This window comes from Astatotilapia calliptera, chromosome 3 (assembly GCF_964374335.1).
Source record: "Astatotilapia calliptera chromosome 3, fAstCal68.1, whole genome shotgun sequence".
In the NCBI taxonomy this organism is placed as follows: Eukaryota; Metazoa; Chordata; class Actinopteri; order Cichliformes; family Cichlidae; genus Astatotilapia; species Astatotilapia calliptera.
Window position 1 is genome coordinate 23,260,043 of NC_137424.1, and position 17,653 is coordinate 23,277,695.

At 58.0% G+C, this 17,653-nt stretch overlaps 7 non-coding genes and 2 pseudogenes across 7 annotated transcripts; all 9 read right to left on the bottom strand.

Moving 5' to 3' along the window:
• Nucleotides 1–1,404: 1,404 nt before the first annotated feature.
• Nucleotides 1,405–1,523, bottom strand: LOC145427641 (5S ribosomal RNA). The gene has a single exon (XR_013908183.1). It is a non-coding gene; the product is annotated as a 5S ribosomal RNA (ribosomal RNA).
• A 1,801-nt stretch (nt 1,524–3,324) lies between these two features.
• Nucleotides 3,325–3,443, bottom strand: LOC145427642 (5S ribosomal RNA). Its single transcript, XR_013908184.1, has one exon. It is a non-coding gene; the product is annotated as a 5S ribosomal RNA (ribosomal RNA).
• A 1,095-nt stretch (nt 3,444–4,538) lies between these two features.
• On the bottom strand, nt 4,539–4,657 carry LOC145426423 (5S ribosomal RNA). The gene has a single exon (XR_013907133.1). It is a non-coding gene; the product is annotated as a 5S ribosomal RNA (ribosomal RNA).
• Nucleotides 4,658–5,635: 978 nt separating this feature from the next.
• LOC145426424 (5S ribosomal RNA) lies at nt 5,636–5,754 on the bottom strand. The gene has a single exon (XR_013907134.1). It is a non-coding gene; the product is annotated as a 5S ribosomal RNA (ribosomal RNA).
• Nucleotides 5,755–7,718: 1,964 nt separating this feature from the next.
• LOC145427281 (5S ribosomal RNA) lies at nt 7,719–7,837 on the bottom strand (annotated as a pseudogene).
• Nucleotides 7,838–11,338: 3,501 nt separating this feature from the next.
• LOC145427643 (5S ribosomal RNA) lies at nt 11,339–11,457 on the bottom strand. Its single transcript, XR_013908185.1, has one exon. It is a non-coding gene; the product is annotated as a 5S ribosomal RNA (ribosomal RNA).
• Nucleotides 11,458–12,552: 1,095 nt separating this feature from the next.
• On the bottom strand, nt 12,553–12,671 carry LOC145426425 (5S ribosomal RNA). The gene has a single exon (XR_013907135.1). It is a non-coding gene; the product is annotated as a 5S ribosomal RNA (ribosomal RNA).
• Nucleotides 12,672–13,649: 978 nt separating this feature from the next.
• Nucleotides 13,650–13,768, bottom strand: LOC145426426 (5S ribosomal RNA). The gene has a single exon (XR_013907136.1). It is a non-coding gene; the product is annotated as a 5S ribosomal RNA (ribosomal RNA).
• A 1,964-nt stretch (nt 13,769–15,732) lies between these two features.
• LOC145427282 (5S ribosomal RNA) lies at nt 15,733–15,851 on the bottom strand (annotated as a pseudogene).
• Between the last annotated feature and the right edge of the window lie 1,802 nt (nt 15,852–17,653).

Consider the following 17,653-nt stretch of genomic DNA (forward strand, 5'->3'; position numbering starts at 1 on the left):
CCTCAGCCACCAGCCACAGGCACTGGTGTGGTGTAAGTGGCCTCAGCCAGCAGCCACAGGCCCTGGTGTGGTGTAAGTGGCCTCAGCCAGCAGCCACAGGCCCTGGTGTGGTGTAAGTGGCCTGAGCCAGCTGCCACAGGCCGTAGTGTGGTGTAAGTGGCCTCAGCCAGAAGCCACAGGCACTGGTGTGGTGTAAGTGCCCTCAGCCAGCAGCCACACGCCCTGGTGTGGTGTAAGTGACCTCAGCCAGCAGCCAAAGGCCCTGGTGTGGTGTAAGTGGCCTCAGCCAGCAGCCACAGGCCCTGGTGTGGTGTAAGTGGCCTCAGCCAGTGCCACAGGCCCTGGTGTGGTGTAAGTGGCCTGAGCAAGAGTCACAGACCCTGGTGTGGTGTAATTGGCCTCAATAGCAACTAATGCCCTGGTGTGGTGTAGGTGGCCTCAGCCAGCAGCCACAGGCCCTGGTGTGGTGTAAGTGGCCTCAGCCAGTGCCACAGGCCCTGGTGTGGTGTAAGTGGCCTGAGCAAGAGCCACAGGCCCTGGTGTGGTGTAAGTGGCCTCAGCCAGAAGCCACAGGCACTGGTGTGGTGTAAGTGCCCTCAGCCAGCAGCCACAGGCACTGGTGTGGTGTAAGTGACCTCAGCCAGCAGCCACAGGCCCTGGTGTGGTGTAAGTGGCCTCAGCCAGCAGCCACAGGCCCTGGTGTGGTGTAAGTGGCCTCAGCCAGAAGCCACAGGCACTGGTGTGGTGTAAGTGCCCTCAGCCAGCAGCCACAGGCACTGGTGTGGTGTAAGTGACCTCAGCCAGCAGCCACATGCCCTGGTGTGGTGTAAGTGGCCTCAGCCAGCAGCCACAGGCCCTGGTGTGGTGTAAGTGGCCTCAGCCAGTGCCACAGGCCCTGGTGTGGTGTAAGTGGCCTGAGCAAGAGTCACAGACGCTGGTGTGGTGTAATTGGCCTCAATAGCAACTAATGCCCTGGTGTGGTGTAGGTGGCCTCAGCCAACAGCCACAGGCCCTGGTGTGGTGTAAGTGGCCTCAGCCAGTGCCACAGGCCATGGTGTGGTGTAAGTGGCCTGAGCAAGAGCCACAGACCCTGGTGTGGTGTAATTGGCCTCAATAGCAACTAATGCCCTGGTGTGGTGTAAGTGGCCTCAGCCAGCAGCCACAGGCCCTGGTGTGGTGTAAGTGGCCTCAGCCAGCAGCCACAGGCCCTGATGTGGTGTAAGTGGCCCCAGCCGGTCACTCAGGCCCTGGTGTGGTGTAGGTGGCATCAGCTAGCAGCACAAGACATTGGAAAACAGCCAAAAGCAATGTCGTTAATGTGCCCTCATTAATGGGCAGCTGCTTTTGGTCTTTTAATACACCCCTTCTCTGGATCAAAAGCTGTTCAATGACATGAAAATGAAAGGCTTACAGCACCAGGTATTCCCAGGTAGTCTCCCATCCAAGTACTAACCAAGCCCAGCCCTGCTTAGCTTCCGAGATCAGACGAGGTCGGGCGTGCTCAGGGTGGTATGGCCGTAAGCTGCTGGCCCCAGCACAATGTCTCAATTTATGGATTCAACTGATTAGGTGGCAAGTACCTGAAGTTACGAAGACAATCCTTTAACCATACCTGCATGTTTGCATAATACCCTAACCCAAAGGCTCAGTTTAGCATTTATCTAACAGCACAGGCCCTGGATTGTTGAAGATGGCCTCAGGAACCAGCACAGGGCCTGGTGTGTTGTACATGGCCACAGCTAGCAGCACAGGGCCTGGTTTGGTGAAAATGGCCTCGGCCAGAAGCGCAGGGCCTGGTGTGATGTGAGTGGCCTGAGCCAGAAGCCACAGGCACTGGTGTGGTGTAAGTGGCCTCAGCCAGCAGCCACAGGCCCTGGTGTGGTGTAAGTGGCCTCAGCCAGAGCCACAGGCCCTGGTGTGGTGTAAGTGGCCTCAGCCAGTGCCACAGGCCCTGGTGTGGTGTAAGTGGCCTGAGCAAGAGCCAAAGACCCTGGTGTGGTGTAATTGGCCTCAATAGCAACTAATGCCCTGGTGTGGTGTAGGTGGCCTCAGCCAGCAGCCACAGGCCCTGGTGTGGTGTAAGTGGCCTCAATAGCAACTAATGCCCTGGTGTGGTGTAAGTGGCCTCAGCCAGCAGCCACAGGCCCTGGTGTGGTGTAAGTGGCCTGAGCAAGAGCCACAGACCCTGGTGTGGTGTAATTGGCCTCAATAGCAACTAAGACCCTGGTGTGGTGTAGGTGGCCTCAGCCAGCAGCCACAGGCCCTGGTGTGGTGTAAGTGGCCTCAGCCAGCAGCCACAGGCCCTGGTGTGGTGTAAGTGGCCTCAGCCAGCAGCCACAGGCCCTGGTGTGGTGTAAGTGGCCTCAGCCAGCAGCCACAGGCCCTGGTGTGGTGTAAGTGGCCTCAGCCAGCAGCCACAGGCCCTGGTGTGGTGTAAGTGGCCTCAGCCAGCAGCCACAGGCCCTGGTGTGGTGTAAGTGGCCTCAGCCAGAGCCACAGGCCCTGGTGTGGTGTAAGTGGCCTCAGCCAGTGCCACAGGCCCTGGTGTGGTGTAAGTGACCTATATAGCAACTAATGCCCTGGTGTGGTGTAAGTGGCCTCAGCCAGCAGCCACAGGCCCTGGTGTGGTGTAAGTGGCCTCAGCCAGCAGCCACAGACCATGGTGTGGTGTAATTGGCCTCAATAGCAACTAATGCCCTGGTGTGGTGTAGGTGGCCTCAGCCAGCAGCCACAGGCCCTGGTGTGGTGTAAGTGGCCTCAATAGCAACTAATGCCCTGGTGTGGTGTAAGTGGCCTCAGCCAGCAGCCACAGGCCCTGGTGTGGTGTAAGTGGCCTCAGCCACTGCCACAGGCCCTGGTGTGGTGTAAGTGGCCTCAATAGCAACTAAGGCCCTGGTGTGGTGTAGGTGGCCTCAGCCAGCAGCCACAGGCCCTGGTGTGGTGTAAGTGGCCTCAGCCAGTGCCACAGGCCCTGGTGTGGTGTAAGTGGCCTGAGCAAGAGCCACAGACCCTGGTGTGGTGTAATTGGTCTCAATAGCAACTAATGCTCTGGTGTGGTGTAAGTGGCCTCAGCCAGCAGCCACAGGCCCTGGTGTGGTGTAAGTGGCCTCAGCCAGCAGCCACAGGCCCTGATGTGGTGTAAGTGGCCCCAGCCGGTCACTCAGGCCCTGGTGTGGTGTAGGTGGCATCAGCTAGCAGCACAAGACATTGGAAAACAGCCAAAAGCAATGTCGTTAATGTGCCCTCATTAATGGGCAGCTGCTTTTGGTCTTTTAATACACCCCTTCTCTGGATCAAAAGCGGTTCAATGACATGAAAATGAAAGGCTTACAGCACCAGGTATTCCCAGGTAGTCTCCCATCCAAGTACTAACCAAGCCCAGCCCTGCTTAGCTTCCGAGATCAGACGAGGTCGGGCGTGCTCAGGGTGGTATGGCCGTAAGCTGCTGGCCCCAGCACAATGTCTCAATTTATGGATTCAACTGATTAGGTGGCAAGTACCTGAAGTTACGAAGACAATCCTTTAACCATACCTGCATGTTTGCATAATACCCTAACCCAAAGGCTCAGTTTAGCATTTATCTAACAGCACAGGCCCTGGATTGTTGAAGATGGCCTCAGGAACCAGCACAGGGCCTGGTGTGTTGTACATGGCCACAGCTAGCAGCACAGGGCCTGGTTTGGTGAAGATGGCCTCGGCCAGAAGCGCAGGGCCTGGTGTGATGTGAGTGGCCTGAGCAAGAGCCACAGGCCCTGGTGTGGTGTAAGTGGCCTCAGCCAGAAGCCACAGGCACTGGTGTGGTGTAAGTGGCCTCAGCCAGCAGCCACAGGCCCTGGTGTGGTGTAAGTGGCCTCAGCCAGCAGCCACAGGCCCTGGTGTGGTGTAAGTGGCCTCAGCCAGAGCCACAGGCCCTGGTGTGGTGTAAGTGGCCTCAGCCAGTGCCACAGGCCCTGGTGTGGTGTAAGTGGCCTGAGCAAGAGCCACAGACCCTGGTGTGGTGTAATTGGCCTCAATAGCAACTAATGCCCTGGTGTGGTGTAGGTGGCCTCAGCCAGCAGCCACTGGCCCTGGTGTGGTGTAAGTGGCCTCAATAGCAACTAATGCCCTGGTGTGGTGTAAGTGGCCTCAGCCAGCAGCCACAGGCCCTGGTGTGGTGTAAGTGGCCTGAGCAAGAGCCACAGACCCTGGTGTGGTGTAATTGGCCTCAATAGCAACTAAGGCCCTGGTGTGGTGTAGGTGGCCTCAGCCAGCAGCCACAGGCCCTGGTGTGGTGTAAGTGGCCTCAGCCAGCAGCCACAGGCCCTGGTGTGGTGTAAGTGGCCTCAGCCAGCAGCCACAGGCCCTGATGTGGTGTAAGTGGCCCCAGCCGGTCACTCAGGCCCTGGTGTGGTGTAGGTGGCATCAGCTAGCAGCACAAGACATTGGAAAACAGCCAAAAGCAATGTCGTTAATGTGCCCTCATTAATGGGCAGCTGCTTTTGGTCTTTTAATACACCCCTTCTCTGGATCAAAAGCGGTTCAATGACATGAAAATGAAAGGCTTACAGCACCAGGTATTCCCAGGCAGTCTCCCATCCAAGTACTAACCAAGCCCAGCCCTGCTTAGCTTCCGAGATCAGACGAGGTCGGGCGTGCTCAGGGTGGTATGGCCGTAAGCTGCTGGCCCCAGCACAATGTCTCAATTTATGGATTCAACTGATTAGGTGGCAAGTACCTGAAGTTACGAAGACAATCCTTTAACCATACCTGCATGTTTGCATAATACCCTAACCCAAAGGCTCAGTTTAGCATTTATCTAACAGCACAGGCCCTGGTGTGTTGTACATGGCCACAGCTAGCAGCACAGGGCCTGGTTTGGTGAAGATGGCCTCGGCCAGAAGCGCAGGGCCTGGTGTGATGTGAGTGGCCTGAGCAAGAGCCACAGGCCCTGGTGTGGTGTAAGTGGCCTCAGCCAGAAGCCACAGGCACTGGTGTGCTGTAAGTGGCCTCAACCAGCAGCCACAGGCCCTGGTGTGGTGTAAGTGGCCTCAGCCAGCAGCCACAGGCCCTGGTGTGGTGTAAGTGGCCTGAGCCAGCAGCCACAGGCCCTGGTGTGGTGTAAGTGGCGTCAGCCAGTGCCACAGGCCCTAGTGTGGTGTAAGTGGCCTGAGCAAGAGTCACAGACCCTGGTGTGGTGTAATTGGCCTCAATAGCAACTAATGCCCTGGTGTGGTGTAGGTGGCCTCAGCCAGCAGCCACAGGCCCTGGTGTGGTGTAAGTGGCCTCAGCCAGTGCCACAGGCCCTGATGTGGTGTAAGTGGCCTGAGCAAGAGCCACAGACCCTGGTGTGGTGTAATTGGCCTCAATAGCAACTAATGCCCTGGTGTGGTGTAAGTGGCCTCAGCCAGCAGCCACAGGCCCTGGTGTGGTGTAAGTGGCCTCAGCCAGCAGCCACAGGCCCTGATGTGGTGTAAGTGGCCCCAGCCGGTCACTCAGGCCCTGGTGTGGTGTAGGTGGCATCAGCTAGCAGCACAAGACATTGGAAAACAGCCAAAAGCAATGTCGTTAATGTGCCCTCATTAATGGGCAGCTGCTTTTGGTCTTTTAATACACCCCTTCTCTGGATCAAAAGCGGTTCAATGACATGAAAAACAAAGGCTTACAGCACCAGGTATTCCCAGGCAGTCTCCCATCCAAGTACTAACCAAGCCCAGCCCTGCTTAGCTTCCGAGATCAGACGAGGTCGGGCGTGCTCAGGGTGGTATGGCCGTAAGCTGCTGGCCCCAGCACAATGTCTCAATTTATGGATTCAACTGATTAGGTGGCAAGTACCTGAAGTTACGAAGACAATCCTTTAACCATACCTGCATGTTTGCATAATACCCTAACCCAAAGGCTCAGTTTAGCATTTATCTAACAGCACAGGCCCTGGATTGTTGAAGATGGCCTCAGGAACCAGCACAGGGCCTGGTGTGTTGTACATGGCCACAGCTAGCAGCACAGGGCCTGGTTTGGTGAAGATGGCCTCGGCCAGAAGCGCAGGGCCTGGTGTGATGTGAGTGGCCTGAGCAAGAGCCACAGGCCCTGGTGTGGTGTAAGTGGCCTCAGCCAGCAGCCACAGGCCCTGGTGTGGTGTAAGTGGCCTCAGCCAGCAGCCACAGGCCCTGGTGTGGTGTAAGTGGCCTCAGCCAGTGCCACAGGCCCTGGTGTGGTGTAAGTGGCCTGAGCAAGAGCCACAGACCCTGGTGTGGTGTAATTGGCCTCAATAGCAACTAATGCCCTGGTGTGGTGTAGGTGGCCTCAGCCAGCAGCCACAGGCCCTGGTGTGGTGTAAGTGGCCTCAGCCAGTGCCACAGGCCCTGGTGTGGTGTAAGGGGCCTCAATAGCAACTAAGGCCCTGGTGTGGTGTAAGTGGCCTCAGCCAGCAGCCACAGGCCCTGGTGTGGTGTAAGTGACCTCAGCCAGCAGCCACAGGCCCTGGTGTGGTGTAAGTGGCCTCAGCCAGCAGCCACAGGCCCTGGTGTGGTGTAAGTGGCCTCAGCCAGTGCCACAGGCCCTGGTGTGGTGTAAGTGGCCTGAGCAAGAGTCACAGACCCTGGTGTGGTGTAATTGGCCTCAATAGCAACTAATGCCCTGGTGTGGTGTAGGTGGCCTCAGCCAGCAGCCACAGGCCCTGGTGTGGTGTAAGGGGCCTCAATAGCAACTAATGCCCTGGTGTGGTGTAAGTGGCCTCAGCCAGCAGCCACAGGCACTGGTGTGGTGTAAGTGCCCTCAGCCAGCAGCCACAGGCCCTGGTGTGGTGTAAGTGGCCTCAGCCAGCAGCCACAGGCCCTGGTGTGGTGTAAGTGGCCTGAGCAAGAGCCACAGGCCCTGGTGTGGTGTAAGTGGCCTCAGCCAGAAGCCACAGGCACTGGTGTGGTGTAAGTGCCCTCAGCCAGCAGCCACAGGCACTGGTGTGGTGTAAGTGACCTCAGCCAGCAGCCACAGGCCCTGGTGTGGTGTAAGTGGCCTCAGCCAGCAGCCACAGGCCCTGGTGTGGTGTAAGTGGCCTCAGCCAGAAGCCACAGGCACTGGTGTGGTGTAAGTGCCCTCAGCCAGCAGCCACAGGCACTGGTGTGGTGTAAGTGACCTCAGCCAGCAGCCACAGGCCCTGGTGTGGTGTAAGTGGCCTCAGCCAGCAGCCACAGGCCCTGGTGTGGTGTAAGTGGCCTCAGCCAGCAGCCACAGGCCCTGGTGTGGTGTAAGTGGCCTGAGCAAGAGTCACAGACCCTGGTGTGGTGTAATTGGCCTCAATAGCAACTAATGCCCTGGTGTGGTGTAGGTGGCCTCAGCCAGCAGCCACAGGCCCTGGTGTGGTGTAAGTGGCCTCAGCCAGTGCCACAGGCCCTGATGTGGTGTAAGTGGCCTGAGCAAGAGCCACAGACCCTGGTGTGGTGTAATTGGCCTCAATAGCAACTAATGCCCTGGTGTGGTGTAAGTGGCCTCAGCCAGCAGCCACAGGCCCTGGTGTGGTGTAAGTGGCCTCAGCCAGCAGCCACAGGCCCTGATGTGGTGTAAGTGGCCCCAGCCGGTCACTCAGGCCCTGGTGTGGTGTAGGTGGCATCAGCTAGCAGCACAATACATTGGAAAACAGCCAAAAGCAATGTCGTTAATGTGCCCTCATTAATGGGCAGCTGCTTTTGGTCTTTTAATACACCCCTTCTCTGGATCAAAAGCGGTTCAATGACATGAAAATGAAAGGCTTACAGCACCAGGTATTCCCAGGTAGTCTCCCATCCAAATACTAACCAAGCCCAGCTCTGCTTAGCTTCCGAGATCAGACGAGGTCGGGCATGCTCAGGGTGGTATGGCCGTAAGCTGCTGGCCCCAGCACAATGTCTCAATTTATGGATTCAACTGATTAGGTGGCAAGTACCTGAAGTTACGAAGACAATCCTTTAACCATACCTGCATGTTTGCATAATACCCTAACCCAAAGGCTCAGTTTAGCATTTATCTAACAGCACAGGCCCTGGATTGTTGAAGATGGCCTCAGGAACCAGCACAGGGCCTGGTGTGTTGTACATGGCCACAGCTAGCAGCACAGGGCCTGGTTTGGTGAAGATGGCCTCGGCCAGAAGCGCAGGGCCTGGTGTGATGTGAGTGGCCTGAGCAAGAGCCACAGGCCCTGGTGTGGTGTAAGTGGCCTCAGCCAGAAGCCACAGTCCCTGGTGTGGTGTAAGTGGCCTCAGCCAGCAGCCACAGGCCCTGGTGTGGTGTAAGTGGCCTCAGCCAGCAGCCACAGTCCCTGGTGTGGTGTAAGTGGCCTCAGCCAGCAGCCACAGGCCCTGGTGTGGTGTAAGTGACCTCAGCCAGCAGCCACAGTCCCTGGTGTGGTGTAAGTGGCCTCAGCCAGCAGCCACAGGCCCTGGTGTGGTGTAAGTGACCTCAGCCAGCAGCCACAGGCCCTGGTGTGGTGTAAGTGGCCTCAGCCAGCAGCCACAGGCCCTGGTGTGGTGTAAGTGGCCTGAGCCAGCTGCCACAGGCCCTGGTGTGGTGTAAGTGGCCTCAGCCAGAAGCCACAGGCACTGGTGTGGTGTAAGTGCCCTCAGCCAGCAGCCACAGGCCCTGGTGTGGTGTAAGTGACCTCAGCCAGCAGCCACAGGCCCTGGTGTGGTGTAAGTGGCCTCAGCCAGCAGCCACAGGCCCTGGTGTGGTGTAAGTGGCCTCAGCCAGTGCCACAGGCCCTGGTGTGGTGTAAGTGGCCTGAGCAAGAGTCACAGACCCTGGTGTGGTGTAATTGGCCTCAATAGCAACTAATGCCCTGGTGTGGTGTAGGTGGCCTCAGCCAGCAGCCACAGGCCCTGGTGTGGTGTAAGTGGCCTCAGCCAGTGCCACAGGCCCTGGTGTGGTGTAAGGGGCCTCAATAGCAACTAATGCCCTGGTGTGGTGTAAGTGGCCTCAGCCAGCAGCCACAGGCACTGGTGTGGTGTAAGTGCCCTCAGCCAGCAGCCACAGGCCCTGGTGTGGTGTAAGTGGCCTCAGCCAGCAGCCACAGGCCCTGGTGTGGTGTAAGTGGCCTGAGCAAGAGCCACAGGCCCTGGTGTGGTGTAAGTGGCCTCAGCCAGAAGCCACAGGCACTGGTGTGGTGTAAGTGACCTCAGCCAGCAGCCACAGGCCCTGGTGTGGTGTAAGTGGCCTCAGCCAAAAGCCACAGGCACTGGTGTGGTGTAAGTGACCTCAGCCAGCAGCCACAGGCCCTGGTGTGGTGTAAGTGGCCTCAGCCAGCAGCCACAGGCCCTGGTGTGGTGTAAGTGGCCTCAGCCAGTGCCACAGGCCCTGGTGTGGTGTAAGTGGCCTGAGCAAGAGTCACAGACCCTGGTGTGGTGTAATTGGCCTCAATAGCAACTAATGCCCTGGTGTGGTGTAAGTGGCCTCAGCCAGCAGCCACAGGCCCTGGTGTGGTGTAAGTGGCCTGAGCAAGAGCCACAGGCCCTGGTGTGGTGTAAGTGGCCTCAGCCAGAAGCCACAGGCACTGGTGTGGTGTAAGTGGCCTCAGCCAGCAGCCACAGTCCCTGGTGTGGTGTAAGTGGCCTCAGCCAGCAGCCACAGGCCCTGGTGTGGTGTAAATGGCCTCAGCCAGCAGCCACAGGCCCTGGTGTGGTGTAAGTGGCCTCAGCCAGAGCCACAGGCCATGGTGTGGTGTAAGTGGCCTCAGCCAGTGCCACAGGCCCTGGTGTGGTGTAAGTGGCCTGAGCAAGAGCCACAGACCCTGGTGTGGTGTAATTGGCCTCAATAGCAACTAATGCCCTGGTGTGGTGTAGGTGGCCTCAGCCAGCAGCCACAGGCCCTGGTGTGGTGTAAGTGGCCTCAGCCAGTGCCACAGGCCCTGGTGTGGTGTAAGTGGCCTCAGCCAGCAGCCACAGGCCCTGGTGTGGTGTAAGTGGCCTCAGCCAGAGCCACAGGCCCTGGTGTGGTGTAAGTGGCCTCAGCCAGTGCCACAGGCCCTGGTGTGGTGTAAGTGGCCTGAGCAAGAGCCAAAGACCCTGGTGTGGTGTAATTGGCCTCAATAGCAACTAATGCCCTGGTGTGGTGTAGGTGGCCTCAGCCAGCAGCCACAGGCCCTGGTGTGGTGTAAGTGGCCTCAATAGCAACTAATGCCCTGGTGTGGTGTAAGTGGCCTCAGCCAGCAGCCACAGGCCCTGGTGTGGTGTAAGTGGCCTGAGCAAGAGCCACAGACCCTGGTGTGGTGTAATTGGCCTCAATAGCAACTAAGACCCTGGTGTGGTGTAGGTGGCCTCAGCCAGCAGCCACAGGCCCTGGTGTGGTGTAAGTGGCCTCAGCCAGCAGCCACAGGCCCTGGTGTGGTGTAAGTGGCCTCAGCCAGCAGCCACAGGCCCTGGTGTGGTGTAAGTGGCCTCAGCCAGCAGCCACAGGCCCTGGTGTGGTGTAAGTGGCCTCAGCCAGCAGCCACAGGCCCTGGTGTGGTGTAAGTGGCCTCAGCCAGCAGCCACAGGCCCTGGTGTGGTGTAAGTGGCCTCAGCCAGAGCCACAGGCCCTGGTGTGGTGTAAGTGGCCTCAGCCAGTGCCACAGGCCCTGGTGTGGTGTAAGTGACCTATATAGCAACTAATGCCCTGGTGTGGTGTAAGTGGCCTCAGCCAGCAGCCACAGGCCCTGGTGTGGTGTAAGTGGCCTCAGCCAGCAGCCACAGACCATGGTGTGGTGTAATTGGCCTCAATAGCAACTAATGCCCTGGTGTGGTGTAGGTGGCCTCAGCCAGCAGCCACAGGCCCTGGTGTGGTGTAAGTGGCCTCAATAGCAACTAATGCCCTGGTGTGGTGTAAGTGGCCTCAGCCAGCAGCCACAGGCCCTGGTGTGGTGTAAGTGGCCTCAGCCACTGCCACAGGCCCTGGTGTGGTGTAAGTGGCCTCAATAGCAACTAAGGCCCTGGTGTGGTGTAGGTGGCCTCAGCCAGCAGCCACAGGCCCTGGTGTGGTGTAAGTGGCCTCAGCCAGTGCCACAGGCCCTGGTGTGGTGTAAGTGGCCTGAGCAAGAGCCACAGACCCTGGTGTGGTGTAATTGGTCTCAATAGCAACTAATGCTCTGGTGTGGTGTAAGTGGCCTCAGCCAGCAGCCACAGGCCCTGGTGTGGTGTAAGTGGCCTCAGCCAGCAGCCACAGGCCCTGATGTGGTGTAAGTGGCCCCAGCCGGTCACTCAGGCCCTGGTGTGGTGTAGGTGGCATCAGCTAGCAGCACAAGACATTGGAAAACAGCCAAAAGCAATGTCGTTAATGTGCCCTCATTAATGGGCAGCTGCTTTTGGTCTTTTAATACACCCCTTCTCTGGATCAAAAGCGGTTCAATGACATGAAAATGAAAGGCTTACAGCACCAGGTATTCCCAGGTAGTCTCCCATCCAAGTACTAACCAAGCCCAGCCCTGCTTAGCTTCCGAGATCAGACGAGGTCGGGCGTGCTCAGGGTGGTATGGCCGTAAGCTGCTGGCCCCAGCACAATGTCTCAATTTATGGATTCAACTGATTAGGTGGCAAGTACCTGAAGTTACGAAGACAATCCTTTAACCATACCTGCATGTTTGCATAATACCCTAACCCAAAGGCTCAGTTTAGCATTTATCTAACAGCACAGGCCCTGGATTGTTGAAGATGGCCTCAGGAACCAGCACAGGGCCTGGTGTGTTGTACATGGCCACAGCTAGCAGCACAGGGCCTGGTTTGGTGAAGATGGCCTCGGCCAGAAGCGCAGGGCCTGGTGTGATGTGAGTGGCCTGAGCAAGAGCCACAGGCCCTGGTGTGGTGTAAGTGGCCTCAGCCAGAAGCCACAGGCACTGGTGTGGTGTAAGTGGCCTCAGCCAGCAGCCACAGGCCCTGGTGTGGTGTAAGTGGCCTCAGCCAGCAGCCACAGGCCCTGGTGTGGTGTAAGTGGCCTCAGCCAGAGCCACAGGCCCTGGTGTGGTGTAAGTGGCCTCAGCCAGTGCCACAGGCCCTGGTGTGGTGTAAGTGGCCTGAGCAAGAGCCACAGACCCTGGTGTGGTGTAATTGGCCTCAATAGCAACTAATGCCCTGGTGTGGTGTAGGTGGCCTCAGCCAGCAGCCACTGGCCCTGGTGTGGTGTAAGTGGCCTCAATAGCAACTAATGCCCTGGTGTGGTGTAAGTGGCCTCAGCCAGCAGCCACAGGCCCTGGTGTGGTGTAAGTGGCCTGAGCAAGAGCCACAGACCCTGGTGTGGTGTAATTGGCCTCAATAGCAACTAAGGCCCTGGTGTGGTGTAGGTGGCCTCAGCCAGCAGCCACAGGCCCTGGTGTGGTGTAAGTGGCCTCAGCCAGCAGCCACAGGCCCTGGTGTGGTGTAAGTGGCCTCAGCCAGCAGCCACAGGCCCTGATGTGGTGTAAGTGGCCCCAGCCGGTCACTCAGGCCCTGGTGTGGTGTAGGTGGCATCAGCTAGCAGCACAAGACATTGGAAAACAGCCAAAAGCAATGTCGTTAATGTGCCCTCATTAATGGGCAGCTGCTTTTGGTCTTTTAATACACCCCTTCTCTGGATCAAAAGCGGTTCAATGACATGAAAATGAAAGGCTTACAGCACCAGGTATTCCCAGGCAGTCTCCCATCCAAGTACTAACCAAGCCCAGCCCTGCTTAGCTTCCGAGATCAGACGAGGTCGGGCGTGCTCAGGGTGGTATGGCCGTAAGCTGCTGGCCCCAGCACAATGTCTCAATTTATGGATTCAACTGATTAGGTGGCAAGTACCTGAAGTTACGAAGACAATCCTTTAACCATACCTGCATGTTTGCATAATACCCTAACCCAAAGGCTCAGTTTAGCATTTATCTAACAGCACAGGCCCTGGTGTGTTGTACATGGCCACAGCTAGCAGCACAGGGCCTGGTTTGGTGAAGATGGCCTCGGCCAGAAGCGCAGGGCCTGGTGTGATGTGAGTGGCCTGAGCAAGAGCCACAGGCCCTGGTGTGGTGTAAGTGGCCTCAGCCAGAAGCCACAGGCACTGGTGTGCTGTAAGTGGCCTCAACCAGCAGCCACAGGCCCTGGTGTGGTGTAAGTGGCCTCAGCCAGCAGCCACAGGCCCTGGTGTGGTGTAAGTGGCCTGAGCCAGCAGCCACAGGCCCTGGTGTGGTGTAAGTGGCGTCAGCCAGTGCCACAGGCCCTAGTGTGGTGTAAGTGGCCTGAGCAAGAGTCACAGACCCTGGTGTGGTGTAATTGGCCTCAATAGCAACTAATGCCCTGGTGTGGTGTAGGTGGCCTCAGCCAGCAGCCACAGGCCCTGGTGTGGTGTAAGTGGCCTCAGCCAGTGCCACAGGCCCTGATGTGGTGTAAGTGGCCTGAGCAAGAGCCACAGACCCTGGTGTGGTGTAATTGGCCTCAATAGCAACTAATGCCCTGGTGTGGTGTAAGTGGCCTCAGCCAGCAGCCACAGGCCCTGGTGTGGTGTAAGTGGCCTCAGCCAGCAGCCACAGGCCCTGATGTGGTGTAAGTGGCCCCAGCCGGTCACTCAGGCCCTGGTGTGGTGTAGGTGGCATCAGCTAGCAGCACAAGACATTGGAAAACAGCCAAAAGCAATGTCGTTAATGTGCCCTCATTAATGGGCAGCTGCTTTTGGTCTTTTAATACACCCCTTCTCTGGATCAAAAGCGGTTCAATGACATGAAAAACAAAGGCTTACAGCACCAGGTATTCCCAGGCAGTCTCCCATCCAAGTACTAACCAAGCCCAGCCCTGCTTAGCTTCCGAGATCAGACGAGGTCGGGCGTGCTCAGGGTGGTATGGCCGTAAGCTGCTGGCCCCAGCACAATGTCTCAATTTATGGATTCAACTGATTAGGTGGCAAGTACCTGAAGTTACGAAGACAATCCTTTAACCATACCTGCATGTTTGCATAATACCCTAACCCAAAGGCTCAGTTTAGCATTTATCTAACAGCACAGGCCCTGGATTGTTGAAGATGGCCTCAGGAACCAGCACAGGGCCTGGTGTGTTGTACATGGCCACAGCTAGCAGCACAGGGCCTGGTTTGGTGAAGATGGCCTCGGCCAGAAGCGCAGGGCCTGGTGTGATGTGAGTGGCCTGAGCAAGAGCCACAGGCCCTGGTGTGGTGTAAGTGGCCTCAGCCAGCAGCCACAGGCCCTGGTGTGGTGTAAGTGGCCTCAGCCAGCAGCCACAGGCCCTGGTGTGGTGTAAGTGGCCTCAGCCAGTGCCACAGGCCCTGGTGTGGTGTAAGTGGCCTGAGCAAGAGCCACAGACCCTGGTGTGGTGTAATTGGCCTCAATAGCAACTAATGCCCTGGTGTGGTGTAGGTGGCCTCAGCCAGCAGCCACAGGCCCTGGTGTGGTGTAAGTGGCCTCAGCCAGTGCCACAGGCCCTGGTGTGGTGTAAGGGGCCTCAATAGCAACTAAGGCCCTGGTGTGGTGTAAGTGGCCTCAGCCAGCAGCCACAGGCCCTGGTGTGGTGTAAGTGACCTCAGCCAGCAGCCACAGGCCCTGGTGTGGTGTAAGTGGCCTCAGCCAGCAGCCACAGGCCCTGGTGTGGTGTAAGTGGCCTCAGCCAGTGCCACAGGCCCTGGTGTGGTGTAAGTGGCCTGAGCAAGAGTCACAGACCCTGGTGTGGTGTAATTGGCCTCAATAGCAACTAATGCCCTGGTGTGGTGTAGGTGGCCTCAGCCAGCAGCCACAGGCCCTGGTGTGGTGTAAGGGGCCTCAATAGCAACTAATGCCCTGGTGTGGTGTAAGTGGCCTCAGCCAGCAGCCACAGGCACTGGTGTGGTGTAAGTGCCCTCAGCCAGCAGCCACAGGCCCTGGTGTGGTGTAAGTGGCCTCAGCCAGCAGCCACAGGCCCTGGTGTGGTGTAAGTGGCCTGAGCAAGAGCCACAGGCCCTGGTGTGGTGTAAGTGGCCTCAGCCAGAAGCCACAGGCACTGGTGTGGTGTAAGTGCCCTCAGCCAGCAGCCACAGGCACTGGTGTGGTGTAAGTGACCTCAGCCAGCAGCCACAGGCCCTGGTGTGGTGTAAGTGGCCTCAGCCAGCAGCCACAGGCCCTGGTGTGGTGTAAGTGGCCTCAGCCAGAAGCCACAGGCACTGGTGTGGTGTAAGTGCCCTCAGCCAGCAGCCACAGGCACTGGTGTGGTGTAAGTGACCTCAGCCAGCAGCCACAGGCCCTGGTGTGGTGTAAGTGGCCTCAGCCAGCAGCCACAGGCCCTGGTGTGGTGTAAGTGGCCTCAGCCAGCAGCCACAGGCCCTGGTGTGGTGTAAGTGGCCTGAGCAAGAGTCACAGACCCTGGTGTGGTGTAATTGGCCTCAATAGCAACTAATGCCCTGGTGTGGTGTAGGTGGCCTCAGCCAGCAGCCACAGGCCCTGGTGTGGTGTAAGTGGCCTCAGCCAGTGCCACAGGCCCTGATGTGGTGTAAGTGGCCTGAGCAAGAGCCACAGACCCTGGTGTGGTGTAATTGGCCTCAATAGCAACTAATGCCCTGGTGTGGTGTAAGTGGCCTCAGCCAGCAGCCACAGGCCCTGGTGTGGTGTAAGTGGCCTCAGCCAGCAGCCACAGGCCCTGATGTGGTGTAAGTGGCCCCAGCCGGTCACTCAGGCCCTGGTGTGGTGTAGGTGGCATCAGCTAGCAGCACAATACATTGGAAAACAGCCAAAAGCAATGTCGTTAATGTGCCCTCATTAATGGGCAGCTGCTTTTGGTCTTTTAATACACCCCTTCTCTGGATCAAAAGCGGTTCAATGACATGAAAATGAAAGGCTTACAGCACCAGGTATTCCCAGGTAGTCTCCCATCCAAATACTAACCAAGCCCAGCTCTGCTTAGCTTCCGAGATCAGACGAGGTCGGGCATGCTCAGGGTGGTATGGCCGTAAGCTGCTGGCCCCAGCACAATGTCTCAATTTATGGATTCAACTGATTAGGTGGCAAGTACCTGAAGTTACGAAGACAATCCTTTAACCATACCTGCATGTTTGCATAATACCCTAACCCAAAGGCTCAGTTTAGCATTTATCTAACAGCACAGGCCCTGGATTGTTGAAGATGGCCTCAGGAACCAGCACAGGGCCTGGTGTGTTGTACATGGCCACAGCTAGCAGCACAGGGCCTGGTTTGGTGAAGATGGCCTCGGCCAGAAGCGCAGGGCCTGGTGTGATGTGAGTGGCCTGAGCAAGAGCCACAGGCCCTGGTGTGGTGTAAGTGGCCTCAGCCAGAAGCCACAGTCCCTGGTGTGGTGTAAGTGGCCTCAGCCAGCAGCCACAGGCCCTGGTGTGGTGTAAGTGGCCTCAGCCAGCAGCCACAGTCCCTGGTGTGGTGTAAGTGGCCTCAGCCAGCAGCCACAGGCCCTGGTGTGGTGTAAGTGACCTCAGCCAGCAGCCACAGTCCCTGGTGTGGTGTAAGTGGCCTCAGCCAGCAGCCACAGGCCCTGGTGTGGTGTAAGTGACCTCAGCCAGCAGCCACAGGCCCTGGTGTGGTGTAAGTGGCCTCAGCCAGCAGCCACAGGCCCTGGTGTGGTGTAAGTGGCCTGAGCCAGCTGCCACAGGCCCTGGTGTGGTGTAAGTGGCCTCAGCCAGAAGCCACAGGCACTGGTGTGGTGTAAGTGCCCTCAGCCAGCAGCCACAGGCCCTGGTGTGGTGTAAGTGACCTCAGCCAGCAGCCACAGGCCCTGGTGTGGTGTAAGTGGCCTCAGCCAGCAGCCACAGGCCCTGGTGTGGTGTAAGTGGCCTCAGCCAGTGCCACAGGCCCTGGTGTGGTGTAAGTGGCCTGAGCAAGAGTCACAGACCCTGGTGTGGTGTAATTGGCCTCAATAGCAACTAATGCCCTGGTGTGGTGTAGGTGGCCTCAGCCAGCAGCCACAGGCCCTGGTGTGGTGTAAGTGGCCTCAGCCAGTGCCACAGGCCCTGGTGTGGTGTAAGGGGCCTCAATAGCAACTAATGCCCTGGTGTGGTGTAAGTGGCCTCAGCCAGCAGCCACAGGCACTGGTGTGGTGTAAGTGCCCTCAGCCAGCAGCCACAGGCCCTGGTGTGGTGTAAGTGGCCTCAGCCAGCAGCCACAGGCCCTGGTGTGGTGTAAGTGGCCTGAGCAAGAGCCACAGGCCCTGGTGTGGTGTAAGTGGCCTCAGCCAGAAGCCACAGGCACTGGTGTGGTGTAAGTGACCTCAGCCAGCAGCCACAGGCCCTGGTGTGGTGTAAGTGGCCTCAGCCAAAAGCCACAGGCACTGGTGTGGTGTAAGTGACCTCAGCCAGCAGCCACAGGCCCTGGTGTGGTGTAAGTGGCCTCAGCCAGCAGCCACAGGCCCTGGTGTGGTGTAAGTGGCCTCAGCCAGTGCCACAGGCCCTGGTGTGGTGTAAGTGGCCTGAGCAAGAGTCACAGACCCTGGTGTGGTGTAATTGGCCTCAATAGCAACTAATGCCCTGGTGTGGTGTAAGTGGCCTCAGCCAGCAGCCACAGGCCCTGGTGTGGTGTAAGTGGCCTGAGCAAGAGCCACAGGCCCTGGTGTGGTGTAAGTGGCCTCAGCCAGAAGCCACAGGCACTGGTGTGGTGTAAGTGGCCTCAGCCAGCAGCCACAGTCCCTGGTGTGGTGTAAGTGGCCTCAGCCAGCAGCCACAGGCCCTGGTGTGGTGTAAATGGCCTCAGCCAGCAGCCACAGGCCCTGGTGTGGTGTAAGTGGCCTCAGCC